Source organism: Ictidomys tridecemlineatus, chromosome 11 (assembly GCF_052094955.1).
Source record: "Ictidomys tridecemlineatus isolate mIctTri1 chromosome 11, mIctTri1.hap1, whole genome shotgun sequence".
NCBI lineage: Eukaryota > Metazoa > Chordata > Mammalia > Rodentia > Sciuridae > Ictidomys > Ictidomys tridecemlineatus.
This window is the reverse complement of record NC_135487.1, coordinates 36,477,037-36,501,844: the sequence shown is the minus strand read 5'-3', so window position 1 is coordinate 36,501,844 and position 24,808 is coordinate 36,477,037. Positions and strand designations below refer to the sequence as shown.

The window sequence follows — 24,808 nt, the reverse complement described above, 5'->3', positions numbered from 1 at the left end:
GAGAAGATATAACTTAGAAGGTAGCATTTAAGTTCTGAGATATGTAATCATTATCTTCTCATTTGCATTTTTAAAACAGATTTAATAAAATTAAGTAATTTCATAACTTCTGACACTGGAATTTTTTATTCTAATTTGTTAAATATGAAAGCAGAATGCATTACAATTCATATTACGCATATAGAACACAATTTTTTCATATCTTTGGTTGTGCACAAAATAGAGTCACAGTATTCGTGTCTTCATATATATACTTAGGGTAATGATGTCCATCTTATTCCACCATCTTTCCTACTCACATGTCTCCTCCCTTCCCCTCCTTCCCCTCTGCCCTATCTAGAGTTCATCTATTCCTCCCATGCTCCCCCCCACCAACCCCCTTATGAATCAGCCTCCTCATATCAGAGAAAACATTTGGCATTTGGTTTTTTGGGTTGGCTTACTTCACTTAGCATTATATTCTCCAACTCCATCCATTTACCCACAAATGCCATGATTTTATTCTCTTCTAATGCTGGATAAATTCCATTGTGTATATATAACACTTTTTTTATCTATTCATCTAATGAAGGTCATCTAGGTTGGTTCCACAGTTTAGATATTGTGAATTGTGCTGCAATAAACATTGATGTGGCTGTGTCCCTGTAGTATGCTGTTTTTAAGTTCTTTGAGCATAGGCTCAGGAGTGGGATAGCTGAGTCAAATGGGGGTTCCATTCCCAGTTTTTCAGGGAATCTCCATACTGCTTTCCATTTTGGCTGCACCATTTTACAGGACCACCAGCAACATATGAGTGTGCCTTTCTCCCTACATCCTCGCCAACACTTACTATTGTTTGTATTCTTAATAGCTGCCATTCTGACTGGAATAAGATGAAATCTTAGAGTAGTTTTGATTTATATTTTTCTGATTGCTAGAGATGTTGAACATTTTTTCATGTATTTATAGATTGATTGTATATCATCTTTTGAGAAGGTCTCTTTGGTTCCTTGGCCCATTTATTGATTCGGTTGGCTCCACAGTTTAGATATTGAAATTAAACATGTGGCCTTGCATATGCTAGACAAACACTCTACCACCAAACAACAACCTTATCCCCAAAGCAATCTTGAATACTGTAAATATCTGGTGAGCATCTTCTGCCCATCAGGCTCTGTATTGGCATCTGAAGACAGAAAGAATAATACAAAGCACATCCTATCCCTGAAAAGGGCACAATGTAGTAGACAACACAGGTATTAAAATTGATTATGCAAAGATGGTAAGGAAATTGATATAAGTAAAGCAGTCGACAGCAAAGGGGCACAAGGCAAGAAATGAAGAAAGAAGATGTCTTGAATTGAGAATCAAATGTGCCAAGAGGCTGAGATGCTTGTTGTGTTTTGATAGTATTGTACAGTTTTATGTGACAAGAGCATGGGGTCAGTCTAAAAAAAAGGAGGTATAGTAACAGGAGAAGCAGGAGAGATGGATAGAGGTCAAGTCAGGGGGTTTTAACTGCCAAGCTAAAGAATTTGGATTCTATCTTGATTGTTGTTAGGAACCAGTTAAGAAGAAATGATTTTTATGGAAATTAACCCTTCCAGATCCAGGCTGTCCCTTACTTTCCTGACTAGAAGTCAGGTTAACTCCAACCTTTCTATACAGTTGACTTTCTTTCCCACATATGTTCATTAGACAAGAGCACTAGGAGGAAAATTACTGCCAAAATCAGTGTATAGTATAAGAATGTAACAGCAAATACCTCAAAAAGATGGTCTTTCATGTCCTAACTCTTAAAAAAAATCTCTAGAGTTGTCAAAGACTAGAGAGGTCTCATTCAAATTTAGTGAATAATTTAGTCGTTTACCATGGGCAAGGGCCAAACTGTAAAGACCAGCATCTTCTCTGAACATTACAGATGTTTGACTTTTCAACCTCTGCTCACATACCTCTTGAGGCAGCCAGTTCCCTGTCCAGTGGCAAGAAAGGAGATCCCTTCCTGTAAGTTCCTCTTTGATTCTTACTCCACCCTCTGGGCCCACCTTCTATATACTTGCTCTTTTAGCCATTGCTCAGGCTTGCAAAGATAGTGAGGCAGTGATCACACCCCGACAAATGTCTTTTCTTCTCCATACTCATCCCTCCCTTCCCCCACCCCAAGTAATTTTATGTTTATATTTCATAGTTTCAAACTTAAAATTTTTGTTGTTCTTCTTTGGGTATGATCTAAGCTATTAATTTTCTTCTTAAAATGCTAGAGCTGAATGGAAAACTCCACAGGGGATCTAAGTATCCCACGGCCAACTGGGACTGTCTCCCTTGCTGTGGATATTAGTTTTCTAGAAATGCAACTAGAATTTACATTAAACAAAGCCTTTTTTTTTTTTTTACTTTTCTGACTTCCTCTCTTTAATAAACTTATTCTGGAATAATTTTAGATTTGCAGAAAACTTGAAAAGATAATATAGGAAGTTTCCATAAACCTTCCACCCAGTTTGTCTAGTAGTAATGTCTTACATATACATAATCATGAATGATTTTTCAAAGGTGAAATATTAACATTGGTACATTACTTATAAATTAAAATACAGAACTGTATACAGATTTCACCATTTTTTCCATTCATATCCTTTTGTTGTTGTTTGAGAACTCAGCCCAGGCTACCATATTAAATTATGGCAGTTTTTAAAAAGTACAATTCTGAGTCTTTTCACTTTATTGCATATGTTTTTACTTATTAGTTTTACTGTTTTATTTGAGCCTGTTGTGATCATTTTGATTCTTAGATTTTCTTATCTTTAGTATATTAGGAATTTCACTCAGAAATTGTAAACTTAATTTAGTACTTTATAAATATTAAGTCAATTACATAAGTGTTTAACAGGGAAAGACCCAAAACCAATAACAGGGACTTATACATAATACTAGAGACTTCACCCTAGACTAGAGTTGTTATATCAATTTATATTAATCTCTAGGCTTGGTTACACTACTAACCTATTAGTATAAATCAACCAAATATTCCAAAAGTTTCTGCCTCTATATAAATTCAATTAAGTTCAAATTAGGTTGATTTATTTTAGTATTTCTTACATACCATGTACTGTGAGAGATTTAGAAATAAATGAGATGTAGTCTCCGCCCCCATTTATTTCTTCATCTTATCCATAGGATCATATATAAAATTTTATCTAATTGCTGGTTAAATTCCATAATGAGTAAAAGATAATCATATGGCAAAGGGCAAAATTTAGAAGAAGGCTTGCTTGCTGGGAAGGGTGGAACTCTGCAGTAAGGACCCTGGGAGGTAGGCATCCACATTGAGACTCCAATCCCTTCTTTTGAGATTTTAGAGTTCAGCAGTCCTCTGACTCCTGAATTAGGGAAAGGGGGATGATAGGAAGCCCTCAGCCACAGTGGATTAGATGGTATAGGGAAGATTCTGAAACCCCTGTGTTGGAAGATTTTTAGAATCTATACTATACTAGAACTGTAGAAATCTGTGAAATCAGACAAAGAAGAAGAAGAAATAAAGAAACAAAACAAAACAAGAAAACAAAGCTGAATCATGAAGCCATGGTAAAGAGTTTGGAGGAGAACCTGGTCTAATCAGAGAAAGCCAGGGAACAAGAATTAGGAGGTAAGGAGAAAGAGGATCAGGGTAACAAGGATATTTGGAAAACTGTAAGATTTTAGAGCTTGGCTGATTCTGTCAGTACTTGTATGGATTTGTGTAGAAAAGCCAGTACCTCAGAAAGAAGGTATAAGAGGAATAATGACCCTGTGGGCTGGAAATTCAGAGAACAGAAGGTAGTACCACAGAAAAGGGCTAGAGTGGGCCAGCACAGTTCCTACCAGCATGGTAACTTCAAAATAAGCTAGTCTCCTTCTGTTATTTCTGTTCCTTCCCTTTTTTCTTTCTTCCCCTTTGAAGTAAAACATCATGGAGTTGCAGCTGGCCACATGACCAAGTAAATAGATGAAAAATAATTACATGTTTTTGGCTGAGTTTTAAATTGAATAATTGTTGGAAGTTAGTAATTTCACTTATCAGCCCCTAATCCTCTTCTCAGGAGAGTTCTGTGGACCCCCATCTGCACCAAACCTTGTCCCAATCAGACACTCTAAATTAAATGAGCTTAGGGGTTTTGGATCCCTTCCAGCAGGCCACTTCACAACTCTCCATTCTCTTGGCATAGTTTTTGCTATTCCCTCAAAAAAAAAAAAAAAAGAGTCCAAATTAATTGGAGGCAGATATGTTCTCTCAGCATCTAACTGAGGGGCTTCCAGTTTACCCTCCTAATTGTAAATGGTTCATCCATTCCAAACCTCAGCCCTGGGTGAATAAGGGCTTGGGAATAAAGATGCTGGGAATTGTAACCCTTGGTTCACCCTCTGATAGGAAACAGAGGCATATGGTTGAAGTTACCAAAGCCAATTCAGACTACCACATAGCTTTTTTCCTTTCTGACTTTCCTAGTTCCATGAGGCATTACTATCACTATGGTTTCCCATGCTAAAAAACTCTTTTATTTAATTCTTCTTTTTGATTCACTGCTCATATACTATCACCATGTATGATTAAGGCTACAATTCAAAATCCTTAGATTATGCGCCTTTCTTGTCTGTTGTCTTAGCCCTAGTTCAGACTATCAGTACGTCTCAGGAAGTTCCAACAGCTTCTTTGGCCAAGATATGAGGTAAACAGGTTCCCAGACTCTATTTTGATACAACTACCTCAGAATTTTGCAGTTATCAGAAAATCACAGCCTGCCTCCTAAACATGAGCCCTGCCTCCCCGATTCACTGGCCCTGAACAAAGAAAGTAACTTCTTCACTGAACACTACTTTAGTTAGGTTGGCAGTTGGCTAATTTGAAACCATTCTTTCCCTTCCTTTTTAAAAAGTTAGACATCATATTAAAAGTTAGGTTTAGTGCCTTACACCAAGAGTCAGTCTGTTCAACCCCCTTCCTCTTTATTGCTGTCTTCTGTTGGCTTCAGAGATGCATTTCTTATTTGTAAAGGATTTTGATCTATAATTATCTTGTCCACTTCACTGATGCCACCATGTCCAGTGATTTTAGTTATCATGAAAATGACCCATTGAATATACTTTTATTAGCTTTAATATAAATAGCAAATTCTTAATGGTCTATAAAATACTATATAATCCAGCCTATACACGCTCCTTCAGATACCATCCATCTTCTCTTGCTGTCTATGTTGTACCCACTTTTGCCTTCTTATTGTTCTTTGTGTAAGCCATGGATTTTCTTTCTGAATTGCATACACAGTGACCCATCTACCTGGAATATTCTTCCTCTGTGTCTCTTTGCCTAAATACTTTCTATTCTGCTGGATCCAATTTAAATATCCCTTCCTCATGAAATTCTTTCTTGCTGTCCTCTTCCCCAGCATCAAGCTTCTATAATATAGTCCATTTCTACTTTAAAACATTTATCATTCTTCTGATTACTCTTTGAATATATAACTTCCTCTGAAGATTTTTAAGTTCCATGAGGACAAAGATCATGCATGACTTATTTATTGTCCTATCCATACATCTAGTATGTTGTTAGGCCCATTGGTTGTTTCTCAAAGGAACTGAAGCTTTGTCTCAAGAAATGCCTCACCCAATATAATCTCTATTCCACTGCCAGAGAAACTACCTTTTTCTTCCTTTGACTAATAATGTTGAAAATATTTTTATCTGTATCTCCTTTTTTGGAGAAATATCTTTTCAGATCATTTGCCCATTTTTAAAATGTTTTATCTTTTTGTTTTTGCATTGTAGAAATTCTTTATAGTTTCTGGATGTAACTACTGTATTAGTCAGCTTTCCATTACTATGACAAGTACTTTACCTGAGATAAATTAACTTTAAAGAATGAAAAGTTATTTTGTCTCATTTGATTTCAAAGGTTTAATTTCATGGTTGACTGGCTCTGTTGCTTTTAGGCAGAACATCATGGCAGGGAACGCCTGGTGGAGCAAAGTTGATCACCTCATTGTGGCCAGGAAGAAAAGAGGAAGTCATGAGGCAGCCAGGGTCCCAACATCACCCTCAAGGGCACTTCCTTCCACTAGCCTCCACCTCCTAAGGCTTCCACCCCGTAGCATCACAGGCTGGCAACCAAGCCTTTAACCTATTGGGGTTAGGGGGACACTCTAGATCCAAACTATAGAAAGTACTTTTTCAGATATATAATTTACAAATATTTTATCCCATCCTATATGTTGTCTTTTCAATTAAAAAAAATAAATTGATAAATAATGATTAGATATATTTATGGGTAGAATGTGATGTTTCAATATATATATTGAAAACATCATTGGGAAATTATTAAATCAGACCTATTAACATGTCCATCACCTCACATATTTATCATTTCTTTGTGATGACAACATTCCAAAATCTTTTTTAGCAATTTTGAAATATATAGTATATTATTATTAATTATAGTTATCATGCGATGCAGCAAATATCATCAGAACTCATTCTTCCTGTCTAACTAAAACTTTATACCCTTTGATCATCCCCTCTTTTCCCTATCTGTATCTTATCCCCTCAAACTCTGATAACTACTCTTTTTACTTTCCTGATGTTCCTGATGCTATCATTTATAGAACAAAAGTTTTTAATGTTTATAAAGTCCAATCTATCTTTTTTCCTTTTCTTCCCTTCTTTCCCTTTAACTTCCCTTCTCTCTTTCTCCCTCCCCCACCCCCGTCTCTCCTCCCTCTCTCTCTTCCTTCCTTCCTTTCTTCTTCCCTTCCTTTCTTTCTTCCTTCCTGCCTGCCTGCCTTCTTGTCTTCTTGACTTCCTGCCTTCCTGTCTTCTTTCTGGCCTTTTTAAATTTCCATGTTGTCTTTGTTTGCTTGTTGTGATAAAAATACCTTGAGCAGAGTGGCTTAAAAAATAGGAATATGTTATTCAGAGTTCTGGAAAGTCTAAGATCAAGATGCTGGTAGAGTCAGTCAGTGACTACTGAGAACCCACTTCCTGGTTAGCCAATGTCTGTCTATTGATTGTTGTGTTCTCAAATTTCTCAAAATAGAAAGAAATTTTTCTTATGTCTTTTCATAAGGCTAGTAATTTCATGAAGGCTCTATTCTCATTAATTATCTCAAAAAACCCACCTCCCAATAATATCACATTGGAAGTTAGGATTCCAGAATATAAATTTGGGGAGAATACAAGCTTGTAGTCCATAGCGTGTATCTGAGAAACCATTGTATAACCCAAAGTTATAAATATTTGATCTTGTATTTTCTTCTTTTAGCTTTATAGTTTGAGCTTTTACCTTGAGCTTTATAATCCATTATTGTGTTAGTTTTAGTGGATGGTGTGAGGAAAGGTTCTAACCTATACATTTCTTAGCACTATTTGGTAAAAAAAATTGTCCTTTACCCCATTTTACTGTCTTAGCACCCTTGTCAAAAACCAGGTTACTGTAGATGTAGAGTTTATTTCTGGACTTTTCATTATTTATCATTACTCAATATATCTGTACTTGTGCCAGTTTATCTTTATTGCTGTATCTTTATAATAAATTTTTAAATGAGGGTCTGTGGGTTTTTCCACTCTGATATTGTTTTTAAAGAATGTTTTGGCTATAATGGGTCTCTTACATTTCTATATGAATTTTAGGATTACCTTGATAATTTATGCAAAAAGGCGAGGTGGGATTTTGATAGTTACTGCATTGAATCTGTAGATCAACTTGGAGAGTATTGCCATATTAATAATATTGTCTTCTCATGTAGACTATGGGATATTTCTCATTTATTTATATATTATTTAATGTCTAATACTGTTTTGCAATTCTTATATATTTTCTTCTTTTGAAGCTATTATAAATAATTTTTTATTTTTATTTTTGGACTGAAATACAAATTTAGCTTTGTATTTTGATCTTGTATTCTGTAACCTTGCTGAATTCACTTATTATTTATAATGGTTTTCAGTGGATTACTTGGGATATTTTTATACACAAGTTCATATCATCTTCAAATAGAGATATTTTTACTTCTTTTGTTTCATTATTCTATTTCTTCTCTTGCCTAATTTTCTGGGCTATTAGAAATAATCTAGGCAAATGTTAAATAAAGGTAGCAAGAATATACTTCCTTGTCTTGTTGCTAATTTTAGAGGTAAAGAATCCAGTCTTTCATTATTAGATACGTTGTCAGCATTGAGTTTTTTTAGATGTCCTTGATCATAGGAAGTTTGCTAAGGAATGTATCTTCCACTCCTAGTTTATTGATGAATATTCTTATCATTAAAAATGCTGCATTCTATCAAATGATAATTTTAAGTTATATTTTGGGATGATCATGTGGTTTCTATTCTTATTTTATTAAATTAGCATTAGCCGGGTATGATTGTGTACACCAGTAATCCCAGCGGCCTGGGAGGCTGACACAGGAGAATTGTGACTTCAAAGTCAGCCTCAGCAACTTAGGGAGGCACTTAGCAGCTTATCAAGACCTTGTCTCTAAATAAAAAATATTAAAAAGGCCTTTGTATATGGCTCAGTGTTTGAGCACCCCTGGTTTCAATCTCTAGTACCAAAAAAAAAAAAAAAAAAGAGAGAAAGAGAAAGAAAAAAAGAAAAAAAATGGCATTGATGTTAAACCAAATTTGTATTTATATAATGAATTCCATTTGGTCATGGTGTATAGCCTTTTAATGTTTTGCTGGGTTTGGTCAGCTAGCACTTTGTTGAGGATTTTTGTGTTTTTATTTGTAAGGGATATTGATATGCAGTTTTCTTGTAATACATTTATCTGATTTTGGCACCAAGGTAGACTACGCAACATTGAATGAAGCTGATAGGTTTTTCCTTCAGCACTTTGAATTTGTCATCTTAGTATCTTCAGCCCTCTATTGTGTCTTGTGGCAAATAAACTATCCATCTATAGGAATTGTAATTTCCCTGAATTCTCCTTGATGCTTTCAAGATATTCTCTTTATGTTTAGTTTTAACATTTTAACTATGATAACCCTAGGTATGGATCTTTATGAGTTTATCCTACTTCAAATTAGTTGAATTCATTGGATAAGTAATTGGCATTTTTCACCAGACTTGGAAAATTTTCAGACATCATTTCTTCAATTTTTTTCTGATCTCTTTCTCATTCTCTTTTTTTCTGCTACTTTCATTAAGTATATGTTGGTGTAATTAATAGTGTCCCACATTTCTTTGAGGTTCTATTCATTTTTCTTTATTATTCTCTCTGTTTTCCAAATTGCATAATATTTATCAGTATATCTTCAAGTTCAGTATTTCTTTTTTCTTCCTCTTCAAATCAACATAGAACTCCTGTAGTGAATTTTCATTTTAATTACTATATTTTTCATCTTCAGAATTCTATTATGGTATTTTTTGCAATTTCTATCTCCTTATTGATATGCTCTTATTTGATGAGAAATTGTCATCTTGTTTTACTTTACTTCTTAAGACTTTGTTTCCTGTAATTCTTATAATATATTATGAAGTATTATGTGCAAGTACAACATTTGAGCTCATTCACAGTCAGTTTTTATTGTGTGCTTTTATTGATGTTGTTCTTGCACATAGGTCACAATTTCCTGATTCTTTTCATGTTGTATAAAGTTTTGTTAAAAAATGAACATTTTAGATAAAGTATTATAGCAACTGGATACTGATTTCCTCCCTTTACCAGACTTGTTCTTCTTTGCTTATTTATTTATTTATTCAGTGATGGATGGACTAGTTAATTAAAATTTGTTTCTCCTATAGTATCCAGCTTTGATATTGCCCCTCATAAGCAGCTGCCTTGGACACATTTCTGAGCCCCTGGGATGGTCTGCCGGTATTAGTATCTCATCTAGCTATTACTGTGTACTAATTGCTATATGATTACTCTGTGTTTCCTGGAACAAAATTTGTCCCCTGGTGTGATTTCCCAGCCTGCTTCTTTCTCCTAACCTTCTAGGTGATCTACTGTTTTTCTTATTACTATAAATCTCATGGAGCTATCAACCTCCTCTTAATCTCTTGCCAGGAAGATATCTCTTCTTTTTGATATCACCTTTTGGCATGAACTTTCTCACAATGTTTTAAAGAAAGTCATTCTCTTATCTTATGCAGTGTTGTTGGAGTTATTTGTCCTAGTATCTGCCTTTCCCTGTACTAGAATGTCTGTGTCACTGCACTTAATCTGGCAGCAGGGACACACCCATTGTGTTACCACTGCTTTGTGAGTTAGGCTTTGGGTAGGGACAGTAGTTCATGGTCTTTTTGGCTTGCCTTCCTTGGCCTGAAACCTCTGTTCTACAAGTGAGCCTGTGTGAAGACATTTGGAATCCTGTATTTTTGCCCTATCATGCCTAGAGTAGAGCTTCCATTTTGAATGAAGTCTGCTTTGTGAAAGGGAGGATTTTCCCCTCATTAACACCTGCATAGAAAGAATTTCTCCAAAGTGGAGCAGGGAGGATGAGAGGTGCTGGTGGCCTGCCACTCCCAAGCAAAACCATAGACTTAGACAGAGAGAGAGAGAGAGAGAGAGAGAGAGAGAGAGAGAGAGAGAGAGAGAGAGAGAGAGCGCCAGCTTGCCCACTTGGAGTAGAGCTTCTATCACAATGAGTTAGAGGGTAGGAATTGGAACAGGTCATGGCCCAAATGCCACAGTCTCTTATTTATACCATGATTTAGTGAATGTTCTCAAGTAGGTGTGCTTCCTTTTGCTGCATACCCCTTGGACCATTTCCAGAGTCTTTAAATTGTTGCTTTAAAAAATACATTTTAGCAGTTAAGTGGTGGTGGTGGTGTTCTGCTGTGCTCCTTATAGCATTCATTCTGGAAGTCAGAATCTACTTTCAGGAGAAAATTTTAAACAGACTATTTCACTGACATTCTTAAGTCTTCTGTTGACCCTTCATTACAAATACAACAAAACTCCATCAGTTTTATTGAGTGAAATAATTTGCTTTTTCCCCTTTAATTCTTCACCCTACAATTTGGTAGGTGAACTACTTGTTAATATCATGAAGAAAGGTGCTGTGTGATTCAGGATGTCTCCAGGGTAGGTGTTCCTCTGTCTTTCCTTTATGGTTATATTACCTTTTTTGTTTGTTTGGTTTTCGGTCTTGTTTTTTTCTATTGTAATAGCCTTAACCCTTTTTTGCTTTGGCGTTTTGTGCACTTGGCTTTTTAGAGAAGCAGCTGTACTGCTGCACTAGTCCAAATATTTTTGTGTGGCTTTCTCAGTATCCCCAAGAGATTCTGCCTTCTGATGTACCCAGAGGGTTCTGCAGCCAGTAGCATTGCCACAGAACAGCTGTGCAGGTAGGTAGTCCAGATGATGAGAATGTGCCAGGGGTGAAGCAAAGGCAGAAACTGCAGTGCCTGCATGTTTTAAGTGCTAACTATGTGTAGGCAGGAAACCTGAGATTATAGTGTCAAAAAACAAAAGGAGGATCTAACAGATGGGGAGAGCAAATCCAGAGGGCAGGCTAGAGGCCCAACAGCCATAAGAAGGCTTCCTGTGGTCTGGCTCCTGCCTCTTCTCATTCTTTGCCCTATCTCATTCCCAATCAGCCTGATAGGTTCTTCTGATAGAGTTGACTGTCTTGAGTCCTGCCCAGGACCTTTGCACTTGTTATTTTTCCCTGGAATACACTGTTTCTATATCTCCCCATGATTGGCTCCTTGTCTATCAGGTCTCTACTCAAATTCCCCTCAGAAAGGCCTTCCTGACCACCCTAAATGATGTAGGTTGCATATCCTCACTACTGATTCTGGCCAGTTGATTTACCTTGTAGCATATATTACTATAATAAATGACCTTATGTATTTAAAAAAAAATCATGAGGAAAAATTAAACAAAGTATTCATTAGTCAAATGTTTATTAATCACTTATTATAGGATAGGAAATACTGAGATGTAAGGCTATAGATGTATTTTAAAAACACCCTTCTTTATGAGCTCACAGTTAAATAGGGAAGAAAAAAATCAAGCAAAAATATGACCCCATTGAAATTCATAATTGAAATATTCAGGATATCTGGTGAGCTGCTGAAATAAAGTCATTGCATTTGATTATGCATTTTGTGAGGACAGGGGCCATGCCTAATTCAAGCACAGACGCAATTTCCAAAGTGGTGCTCGGTGACTGTGCATTAACACATCAGTAAATGACAGAATAAGATGAAATTTGGTCCAGTTGAAGTGCCTCCAGAAATTATCCCTGATTCCCTTCAGCTCTAAGTGAACTTGTCCACAATTTCTCTTCCCTTTTTTAGACTGCTAATATTTCCTGCTTTATTGTATGATTCTGTTGTATATATATCAAACCCTTTTTTTCTAAACTGGTTGCTCCTTAACCTTAGGAACTGTGCCTAACTTGCCTTTGAGCAGCTCAACAGAGTACTGGACTTTTCAGAAGCTTCTGGGATTGATAATGGGGAAGCTCAAAAATTTAACTTTTTTCTTTTTATACTGGGGATTGAGCCAAGGCTTTGCACATGTTAGGCATGCACTTTACCACTGAGCTTCATTCACAGCCCTTTCTATTTTGAGACAGAGTATTGCTAAGTTGTCCAGGTTGGCATCAAATTGTGATCCTCTTGCCTCAGCCTCCCACATAGATGAGATTATTGCTGTGCACCAAAACATCTGGTTTTTCAAAAATTTTAATTTTATGTGCAATATCTTAAATCCCTGAGAAAACAAACAACACTTGAGACAACTCTCTTCCTCTTCTTTTCTAGGGCAGTGAGATCTGACTGTGTGTGAAAGGAGATGGTGGGATATTGGACTGTGTAAACCAATGTTCTACTTTCATGCAACCTACTCCATTTGATAGTAGGTCTTTCTAAGAATCACACCACATACACACACACACACACACACACACACACACACAAGTCATCTCAAGCTAGATCTTAGGGAAACGACAATGTTCTAAAACTAATTTATGTTGATAGGGGCACATTTGATAAATGAACCTCTTTTAGCAAGATTTTATTAATCAGTCTAGAGATTAAAGAAAGCAAAATTGCATAGGAAAATGATAAATCTGGGGACTCCAAGGGCCACTTACTATTTTTCTATTAAATATATTTATATTTAAATATTTTGTTCATAATTATTAAAATATAATTTAAATATAATGTTCATAGGTTAATGGAATGTTTTTGTATTTGTGGTATGCCTACAATGGGGGCAGGTGCAAAAGTTATGCTCTTAGAGTCATAATTCCTTCTCAGGATCTTTGGGTATAGTCATACATGGTAATTTCTTCTGAAGCCACATTTCTGTTTTGTTGAATCTGAAGGTATATAACAGTAAAGCACAAGGTCATTTCTTTTATGTGAGTCATAGAATGTCAAAGCCCAGAAGAATCTTAAGTTCCTTTAGTTCTGGAATGTTAAAACTGTACTTCCTGTATCCCTAAGGAGGAATCTGGACTGTGAACAGTACCTTAGGGGCCTCTGCAGAGTGAGGGAAATGAGGAACTTCTGATAAGTCATGGCTCTGACCTCTTGTCCTCTCTGCCACAAATACTTCAGCAGCCCCTGCTCACTGACCTTCCCCAAAGACTTACTTTGAATAAAGACTTATCTACTAACAATGTTTGCAAACCTACTTCTCTTTTTATAGCTAGAGAAATTGGGGGTCAGAGTAGGGAAATGGCTTTCCTGAGTCACCCCATGATTTAGTGGAACAGCTCTTCTGGCTAGAAGCCCACATGCTGACTCCTAGATTAGCTTCATTTCACTGCAAACTGCTCCTATTCCTTTCAGACCCATTTATAAAGTTTGCTTGTTTGTTTATTACTATTTCTTCAAATATTAGCTGATCACCTACAGGGAAGTAAAAGGGTACTAGATGCATAAGTCAATATGGTGCAGGCTACATAAGTTAGCAATCTGACTCTGCTGCTCATTAACTATGTAACTGTCACAGTTTAGATATGAGGTCTCCAGCAAAAGCTGTTGGGTGAAACAATACAAGGTTTAGAGGTGAAATGAATGGTTATAAGAGCCTTAAATCAGATCAGTGACATAATCCCCTGGTAAGAATTAACTGAGGAGTAACTATAGGCATATAGGGTGTGGCTGGTGGAGGTGAGTCATTGGGGCATGCCTTCTGTTTCACCTAGAACCCTGAGGGATGGAGCCAGCTGTCAGTGGACTGAGACCTCTGAAACCATGAGCCCCAAAATAAACTTTTCTCCTCTACTTGTTCTTATCAGGTCTTTTGGTCACAGCAGTGACAAATTTAACAAAAACAATAACTTTGGCCAGTTACCAAATGTCAACGTGACTTTTTCATTAGCACCTATCTGCCCCCTGCAAACCAGTAGAAGTCCAGAGAAATTCCTGACTCAGTCAAAATTTAGGTAAAAAAATCTTCTGGGATGGAGCCATATTGGGATTTTCATTTTGGCTTTGCCATTTATATATCAAATAAATACTTTGGCATCTGTAATGAAACCCTTCTTTGTTGTTATAATATATTTGATATAATGCATTCACAATATCATGTCTCCTATCAGACTCTAAGCTTTGTGAAGGCAATTTTTCATATTAAGATGAAAAAAAAAAGATAACATGTGTGGAGTACTTCCTAATGCAAACACTATTTTAGGCTTTTTATTACCTCATTTAATCCTTCAACAACCTTATGAAGCTGGAACTATTATTCCCATTTTTCAGTTGAAGAAACTGAGGTATAACTGTTAGGTCATTCATTCAAGATTGCCCTAAGTGACAATAGCTTCTGTATGAAGAAACCAAGTAGTAGGTTAAGTGGGAAACAAGAAAGGAACTGTAGGGAAATTAAATCCTACCTGAGGAATCAAAAAGGATGACCAGCCCCGCCCCACCCTCTAATGGACCTCCTCATAGCCCATTCACATTTGTTTTATCTATCTCTTAGCAAACCAATAGAGATAAAGTAGGTAGTGGCAATTCCACTTGCTTAGGTTTGGGGGATGCAATTCTTTTTCCAAAGGAAAAAATGTATATATTACCTTAAAAATACTTTCTAAAAAAAATTTTTTAAGAGGGAGACATTTTCCAGTGACTGCTGGATTGTTTTAATTTCCCAGACTTTTTTCTCTCTTTTTCCACCTTAATAAATTTCACTCTTTGACAATCTTCTTCACTGATTTAGTTATTCACAGGTACAGCTTTCCAACCTACACCTGGGCTTGCCATATCCTTCACCCTTTTCTGCTAATAAGACCTACCTGTGCTCTCACTACCCTCCTCAGCCAAGTGACTTTAACTCCCCCCCATCAAAAGCCCATGGGTTGGGGTGCTCAATTCTTGACTTACCATTGCCCCTTGCCGGGGCTCAGAGACTACTTGTAAGCTTTCCCTGTAAGTTTTATGCAAGCCACTGCTACCTAATGATAACATAATGAATAAACATTCTCTACTACCATTTGGTTTCTGCCCTTTCTCCAAAGTCTTGATACTGGGCCCTAAAACCAGAACACATCAAAAGAGTCTCCTGAACTGAGGCAGAGCGGATGATTGGAATGCAGTCCTGAGACATTACTTAAACTGACCATTTTATTTTTATTAATGCACATCAGGGGAGGGCTACTTACTGTTTGTGACTTTTTCTATTTTTTTTTTTTAATGAGTGATACCTTATTCTGTGGAAAATTTGAAAATTGTACTTTACTGGACCATCCATCACCACTCCAAATTTGATTGTCCCCTTCCTCCCTTCCCTTTAATCTGTTCTTTACTTTGTCTGGGGGAGGCAGGGCAGCTGGCTTCAGACTTTTGGAGTTCTTTTGATAGATAAGAACTCCAATTTTCTTCCCCCAAAGATTCTTTTAGCCATAAACCAGTTCTTTCTGCTGTTTCAATTACAAAATAAAAGGAAACTTATATAGGAAGAAAGAAAGGGAGGGAGAGATGGAGGGAGGGAGGAAGGAAGGAAGGAAGGAAGGAAGGAAGGGAGGGAGGGAGGGAGGGAGGAAGGACGGACTAGGGAAGATACCATTTGAACTCTATCTTGGAGGACAAATAGTGAGAGGATGGCATATTGGGAATGTGGTGGAGGATACAGACTGGAAAGATTTCTAGATGATAAGTTGTTTCTTTCAAGTTCAAGATGACTGAAGGCTGTAGAGAAAAAGGTCTGAAGGTAGAGGGAGGAAGTTTGGGGTTAGCACTGACTAATGGTGGGTCCCAGAATAAGTCACCAACTCCATTGCTTAGACTTTCCTTGAGGATTATTCATCAATTCAAAAAGTAAAGGGAAAGAGGAAAAAATCTGTCATCAAAATCATCCATCAACTATTTCTGACACTATCTCTTAAAGACAAAGATATTTCACAGTGGTCAGAAAATCAGAAAAGTGGGCATAAGAGTGGCTTCTTAAAGACTCCTAGGAAAAAGAAAATAGAATCAGCTGCAAATCCTTATTATTCATTTTCTAATTTCTAATTTGCATTCTGGGAGACTACTTCAGGGTTAAAAAAAAAAAAAACTCAGCTCACTCGCTACAACTCTTGGTCATTTTGTATTTCTGTACTCAAAGGAGATTCCAGAAAGGTCAAATTTTAAAGCAACATGGTTTTGTCCTCAGAGTCAATTCAGACTGTGCAGTTTTATTTCCAAGAAGTTTTCATTTGTTATTTTGGGTGAACGTGCCAACCATTGATGACTTGGGAGCAATATTATATGATATGTTGTGTATAGTCCATGGGAGGGAACAAATGCAGGTACTGGTTATGAGCCCCCACTCTGACAGTGGAGTTGGAAACTCCAGGTGCAGCGTAGGCTAGGATCTATGCTCCTTTCCAGAGCGGATCATTGAGCTTCCCAGGGAGTTGTACAGCTATTAACAGGGTTGAGGTTGCAGTAAACTTCTCCTGGGGCTCTGTTTGTCTCTGTAGGATTGTTGCCAGAGGTGGTGGAGGTAGGTGTGGAGTTTTTAAGGTAGGGGCTTCCTGACAAGGCCTTCCAGTATAGTTCAACCTTCTCCCAGTGAGGCTGCTGCTGTTAATTCTTTTCTTTTCACACTGCCAAACACTGTTTCCACTTTTTTCTAAACCCCTATTTTCTTTTTTTGCAAAAACAAACAAAACAGCAACAACAACCAAAACAGGAACAAACAAATGAAAAAAAAAACATTTAAATGTATATATTTATTTGTAAAGAGCTAAAACTATAAAAATTCTTAGAAGAAATCATAGAAGTAAAATTTATGATCTTGAGTTAGGCAATAGTTCTTAGATACAATGCCAAAAAGTACAAGTTACAAAAGACAAATTGAACTTTAACAAAATTAAAAAAATTTCTTTTGTGAATGATAGCATGAAGAAAGTAAAAAGACAGACTATGGAATGGAAGAAAATATTTTGAAATCATGTATCTGAAAAAGGACTTTCATCAAGAACAAACAAAGAACTCTAAAGCTCAATAAAGAAGGAAAAAAATCTAATATAAAGATGGAAAAAAGGATCTAAACAGCATTTCTCCAAAGAAGATACATACATGCACATAAAATAAGCACATAAAAAGATTATCAACATCATAAGCCGTCAGGGAAATGAAAACCAGAATGAAATATCATATACCACCCACTAGGATGGCTATAATAAAAAAAGACAATTAAAAGTATTGAGGAGGATATGAAGTTGAAGCCACATACATTGCTGGTGGGAATGTAAAATGGTGCACCTACTGTGTAAAATACTTGCCAAATTCCTTAAAGTGTTTAGCAGAAAGTGACTGTATGATCTAGCAATTACACTCCTGTTAGAAAACCAAGAGAACTGAAAAAACTAAGTTGTACATGAATGTACAATAACCCCAAAGTTGAAACAACCAACTATTTATCAATTGGAAAACGGATAAATAATATTGTATACCTATACAGTGGAATATTATTCCTTTATTAAAAAAAAAGAAAGTACTGGTATATGCTATAATATGCATTAACCCTGAAATCATGCTGGGTTAAAAAGCCAGTCATAAAAGAACTCATATTGTATGATTCTGTTCTTTCCAGATTGAAGGTGATAGTTGAGTAAAGATCTGAAGGAGATGAAGGAACAATCTGGAAAGAGTGTTCTAGGCAAATGCCAGGGTCCTAAAGAAAGAGTTTGCCTGACAAGTTCTAGAAACAGCGATGAAGCCAGTGTAACTAGACATCAGGGCATCATCATTAATGGCATCAGGGATACTTGAGCAGATCAGATCACCTGTATTAATGCATGTTTTCTCAAAAAAAAACTGAGAAATTTTAAATTATGTAAATTTTAATAATCTCTAAGAAAAAATGTGTTATCAGCTGATTATCTGAAAGTTAGGCTAGGAATTATGATAAAAAACAGATATACAATACATGATTATCTGTTATTTCTTGGTGTTTCCATACTCAAATGTTATAAATTTATTACATAAACATCAACTTTTCTTCATCTTCTGGGTTAGCCCTATATCTTGTTCATCCTCAAGACAACTTAGCAATTGCTCTCAGTTAACATTTCCTTCACAAAGTGAGAGGTACAATCACCTTCTGCTTAAGCAAGTGGCAGACTGAACTTGGTTTCTCATGACACTGCTTTTGGATTAAAGCTATGAAGAAAGAGGATGCCCCTGAAAAATGCTTGAGGTAATGCCCTTAACTATTTTAACTGGAGTAAGGGGGTGATCAGTATGGATGAAAAAGATGATTTTAGATGTCAGAGAGATCTGGATTCTGCCATTTATGAGCAGAATCACTATGAATAATTTTTTTAGTTTGATCTTTTTGTTCTAATTAGTTATACATGACAGTAGAATGCATTTTGATACATCATACATAAATGGAGTATAACTTCTCATTCTTCTGGTTGTACATGATATAGAATCACACTAATCATGTAATCATCTATGCACCGAGGGTAATAATGTCCGACTCATTCTACTATCATTCCTACTCATATACCCCCTCCCCTCCCTTGACTCCCCTCTGTCTAATCCTCAGTTCTTCCCTAGCCACCACTACCACCACCAACTTCCAGCTTATTGTGAATTAGTATCTGTACATCAGAGAAAACATTTGGCCCTTGATTCTTTGGGATTGGCTTATTTCACTTAGCATGATATTCTCTAGTTCCATCCATTTACTAGCAAATGCCATAATTTCATTCTTCTTTATGGCTGAGTAATATTCCAATATATATATATATATATATATATATATATATATATATATATATATACATACACCACAACATCTTTATCCATTCATATATTTAAGGGCACCTAGTTTAGTTTCATAGTTTAGATATTGTGGGTTGGGCTAGTATAAATATTGATGTGGCTGTGTCATTGTAGTATGCTGATTTTAAGTTTTTTAGGTATAAACCAAGGAGTGGGAAAACTGTGTCAAACTTTGTGATGTTGTCATAAGAGTATAATTAGTATTAATATGGTAGTGCACTCTCATGTAATAAGTGTTCAGTAAATAATGATTATTATGGCTCTTGTTGGCAAAGGCCATGTTTGGCCTTTAAAAACAGAATTTTGGAGTTAGAAGATGAAGGAATCTTTTGAGCTAACCTACTCTTATTCTTATTTGGGAAACTGAAACCTGAGGGCAAGGGACTTACCCAAGTTCATCTAACTGGACAATGGCAGAACCATATATATCTAATCCCCTCTGGCTCTGGGACCTTGAAGATGTCCATACTAACTGAGCTTACCCCATTAGTTTTGGGCCTAGCCCATAACTTGGACCACAGTCTTGGATTCAGTGATATAAGCCCTGTCCTGATTTCATGGGTCCTCTGGGTTTAAAGCCAGAACACATAAGTATACCTCTTCATTCCTAGGTGGCCTGAAGCCCTTTTATGTTCTTAAGTGCAAGGATGACCAGCTGAATAGACAGACCTTTTTCCTATTCATGTAGGTCTATGATCAACCTAGATTTTCTAGTCCAATGGGGTAAACCCTTTTGCTATGCTTTTATCATTAGACCAATCTTGTAGCATAATAGAAAAATCAAGGGCTTTTATTTAATATGGACTTGATTTTTAGAACTGCTTGCACTGTTTTCATCATGTGTTCCTAGATAGGTTTATTAGGCCATTTGACCCCTAGTTTTCTAATTTCTATTTTGGAGTTATTCATAATTACTAGGAAAGTTACCTGAATGACTAGCAAAGTACTGAGCGTAATGCTAGTACACAGTAGTTGCTCTAAAAAATGTTTAAATAAGTACCTTACTAGTACCTATTTCTCAGAATTACACTGATATACATCTTAAGTAAATTAATTTTCTCATATGAACTCACTCAATTTGCCAAGAGTTTATGTCAATAGGAATTGAAGAGCAGGTTAGAGAGACTAAGAGCTTGCCCCATTAGTTTGGGCCTAACCCATAACTGGACCTACAACTCATCAAGGCATGAGAACCAGCTCCTCATAACTGCTAGCTAATGCCTTGAGTATAGCAGCCCTGAATACAAGTCCTCTGAGTAGCCACAGAAGACCTCAAGAGGAGTGTCTGAACTTTATTCCTTTTTGTGCCTACAAAGAGGTAGGTGTTATTGCTAGGTGCTTAGTAGGGTTCTCAAGAAATCCTTGCCAAATAGTTATATTAATTCATATATCCTAGAAGGAGAAACTGCTAAGAATGTTCAGATTCTTATTTGCCTTCCCAAAGAGATATTTCAGAAAATAGGACAGAGAAATCCTACCTTTTTTTCTCTGCTATATAAATTAACATAATAAATTAATCCTATAATTGGATTAATTTATTAAGGGCTGGACTCTTTTATTTTCTAAATTATATAACTTCATCCTCCAATATAATTTGATTTCTCTGGCTATTTGCCATATTGTGACATTAAAAAACAATAATTTTGTTCACAAGGTAATAGAGGATTCCAGTATCTTTTCTACAGAAAGTGAATAAAATCAGATATTAACATGTAGTGTAACAATTTGAATCAGTCTTCTCTTTTTCATTCAATAATATTCATGCATAGTTAAAAGTTTCCTAACTTTGCCTAACTAGGTGAGCAGTATGTCCCAATCTTGATATTGTTTATCCAAGCTGCCACTGTCAGGGTGGAAGGGAGATAGATGGCTCAGAGTTTTCCTCTCTTCCAGGTGCCTTGCACTACAGGCAGTTGAAATCACAGAAATTTAAACCCAGAAAGAACCTAAAAGATTAGTCTTGCAACACCTTTCTCTTTCAGATGAGAAAGCCAAGAACTAAGAACAGAAGAGTTATATAAGCCTCAAAAGAGTGACCTTGGTTTTATGACTGGGAGTCTCACACTCTTTGCATTGCAGAAAGAGGAGACGTTTTAGGCATGTTATCCACCATTTTCCCCTATACACTATCTCAATCAGTTGGTACTGCTATGACAAAGTTTGGTGGCTTATAAACAACAGAAATTTATTTTTTTGTGGTTCTGGAGTCTGAAAGTCTGAGATCAGGTGTCAGTATGATTGGTTCTGTTAAGGGATCTCTTCCAGGTTTTAGACTAACTTCCTACTGTGTTCTAAGTGACAGAAAGAAATACCTCTAGTCTTTCCAGTCACATATAAGGGCGGTGATCCTGTTCATGAGGGCTGTACTCTCAGGACTTAAACAGTTCCCAAAGGCTCCACCTCCAAATATCATTACACTGCGAATTTGGGCTTCAGTATAAGTTGGAGGGGAAGCTTTTATCTTGCCTCACATAACCATTTCACCTTTACAATTAACAACTGGTTGCTATTATTATTCTCTCGTGCAGATGATGAAATCAGGGTTGTGGTTAACTAACTTATTTGAGCTCACATTACTAGTAAGTGGTAGAACCCAGGTTTGCATCCATATCTGTCTGATTTCAATTTGCTCTCTATGCTGCATGAATCCTTTCACCAACCCCTCTAAATTGCTGTGGGAATATCAAAGGATCATGGAAGCTTTTACTGGTAGGGAAGGCTTTATGGACTTGAGTCTGCAGGGTAGCATGATGTTGTCTCTGGGGCTTCCTCCCTTACTTGCTGCAGAGCCTGGTCTGCCTTCATCATCTCTGTGATTGTGTTCCTCTCCTTATTTTCCTGGGCTTCCTGCCATTGGCCTAGTTGATGAGGCTGAGTCAGTCCTTCTAACTTCCTTTTCCATATCTTTGTCCTATAAAATAATGCCACAGCTCTTCCTCTACTTCAGGATTTTTTTTAACAACGTGAGACAACTGTCCAGGTCCCCTTGGAGCTTAGTTCTTCCTATGGAATCCTGTTTTTCATCAGATGTCACAAAGTGGATAAAACTCATCCAGCTGCTTGTTCCTCAGTCCACCATTGATTAGGTCTAAGAAGACCTCCTCCTCCAGGAAGACCCCCTCTGTGCAGTCTGAGGACTTGAACATGATCAGGAAGAGTTATAGGTTTGTTTCCATTTTTTAGGTCTTCCCTATTACTGGAGCCTCCCATATTATGGGACCTCTCCCTCTGAAGTCTGATTATTCCAGAAATATTCTTTGTTTGCTATTTAAAATGTTGATGGACCTTTATTTTATTCCTTTATTTATATGAAGTGCTGAGAATTCAACCCAGTGCCTCACACACGATAGGCAAGCGCTCTACCACTGAGCCACAGCCCCAGTGCCATCTTTGTTTGTTATTTCTTCTCCAAAGTGGTGAAACCCAATTTGGACAGATGATGGCTTCTTAAGGGTGCCACAGAGATGGCACCCGCCCTAGAATAAAGAATGTGGCTAATGTTGCATATAGTCAGTGTGATAATGTTTCTACATTTTCTTTGAAAGGCTCAAAATACTATGCCCAGTGACAAGGCATTGTTTTAGAAATGATGATGGTGGCAATAAGAGCCAAAATGTACCAAGAACCATACCACTCTCTCAATATGGAGGTTTTAGTGTCAGACTGATCAGTATTTGCATCTCTGCTTCACCACTAATTCATTACAACATTAAGAAACTTATTTCATATTATTCAGTCTATTTCTTAATTTGCAGTTTGGGTAAAATAGCCCTAACATTACAGGATACTTGTCAGAACTAATATAAACCAAAAGTAACATTTATTAAGCAGTTATGTGTACAGCACATGGTGCTAGCTCAGCTCTTGGCACATATTACCTTGTATAATTCTTATAGTAATCTTTTGAGGTCTTCTCTGCTGGCCTGTCAATTTAAAGATTAGGAAACTGAAGTACATAGAGATTAAATAACTCAGCTAAAATCACACAGCTAGTTAATGGTGTAGTTAATAGTGATGTTTAGATTTGGGATCTGAACCTAAGCAATTTGTCTAAAAAACCTGTTTAATAAGAGATCATATTTAAAAAAAACAATTTCCATATTGCCTAGAACACATTTGTTCTCAATTTTATCTATAATTTAATAATATATGGAATTTCTAAAAATTTACACAAATGCAAAATGTTGGTTTTTATTATCTTTAAGATTTGTCTCATCACTTAGGAATTCCTAAAATGCTATGTTTACAAGATAAGAGAGTGAGACTTGATATTTTTCTAGTTACCTTGATCAAGGTAGACAACTACATTTGACAATCTTTGCTCCAGTTATTTTAGAAGGCCTGAATTATTCACTTGGAATGTCTAAACTGATTACATTGACCAGAGAAATAAATACCAAAACATATTCCCATTTGTGTTGGCTGTGAGTCAAGCTGGTCTCAGTGGAAAAGCAGCTTTCCTGGGGCCTCTTTATACAGATGTCCATGATGGAAGGATGGGAGGAGGAACGTGTTGTTGTTTCCAAGGTGCGTGCTGTTCTGAAATCCCTGAAAGTCTTCTCAGGACAGAATCTTCCCTCACATGGCATACAACCAGTCCCTTCTCCAAAAGCAGCACTCTCTACAGCATTTCAGTGAGTGGTTATCTAGGCTCTACAGACATCCCATAGAGGCCTATTCAACTTGAGACAGTTCAGGCTTCCCATTTTCCTTCTGTTAAGCCAGAGATGGAGTCACTGACAGGGCTTTGAAGGTACACAAGTAAAGAATCTAGGAGAGACACAGAAAAGTCAGAATGAAAGGAAGGGTCTAGGGCTTGGGGGAGGGGTTGTTATTTTCTGGTTGTGGTGGGGTTGTTAATGAAGGTGTTTAAGTGAGGGAGTGACAAAATCAACCTTTTTTAAATATTTATTTTTTAGCCTTAGGTGGGCATTATATCCTTATTTTATTTTTATGTGGTGCTGAGGATCGAACTCAGTGCCTCAAGCATGCCAGGCAAGCACACTAGTACTTGAACCTCATCCCCAGCACACCCCCCCATTTTTTTTAACTTTAAGTGTCCTTAGGTTTCTATGTGAAGAATGGATTAGAGAGAAGGCAGCATCACAAGGGAGTTCTCTAACAATCATGACAGTACTAAGAAAGATGGAAGATTGAGAATTTAAGAAAAGAATCAAACATTACTCCTAAGTTTCTGGTTTGTTTGAACTGGTCAACTTCATATAAATAAAGGAATAAAATAAAGGTCCATCATCATTTTAAATAGCAAACTACTTCTCCAGGTAGGGAGAAGGGGGATCATGGAAATATATTCAATTCAGCTATAATGTTTAATAACCAGAAATGTCTGGCAAATGTGTATATATTTCTAAGGGGGTTCAGTCATATCAGGAAGAACTTCCAAGCAATCATTAGGATTGAAAGTCAGGTGGGTGGTGACCCAGTGCTTCTCTGCATCATCACTACTGGGGGCCTGGAATCATGCTCCAGACTCTGAGAGGAGATGATAAGGGCCTGAGGTTTATGTTGATATTGACCTTGCAGCACCGAAAGATACTATGGTGAACTCTGATTCCATTGATATGGAAGGATCTGAGGTTCACTTCATGCGTA

At 36.7% G+C, this 24,808-nt stretch overlaps 1 protein-coding gene across 2 annotated transcripts in view; it reads left to right on the top strand.

Annotated features, from left to right (window-relative positions):
* Agbl4 (AGBL carboxypeptidase 4) overlaps window positions 1-24,808 on the top strand; it is a 1,323,233-nt gene that overhangs the window by 827,221 nt on the left and 471,204 nt on the right. The gene's annotated exons all lie outside the window — the stretch shown is intronic.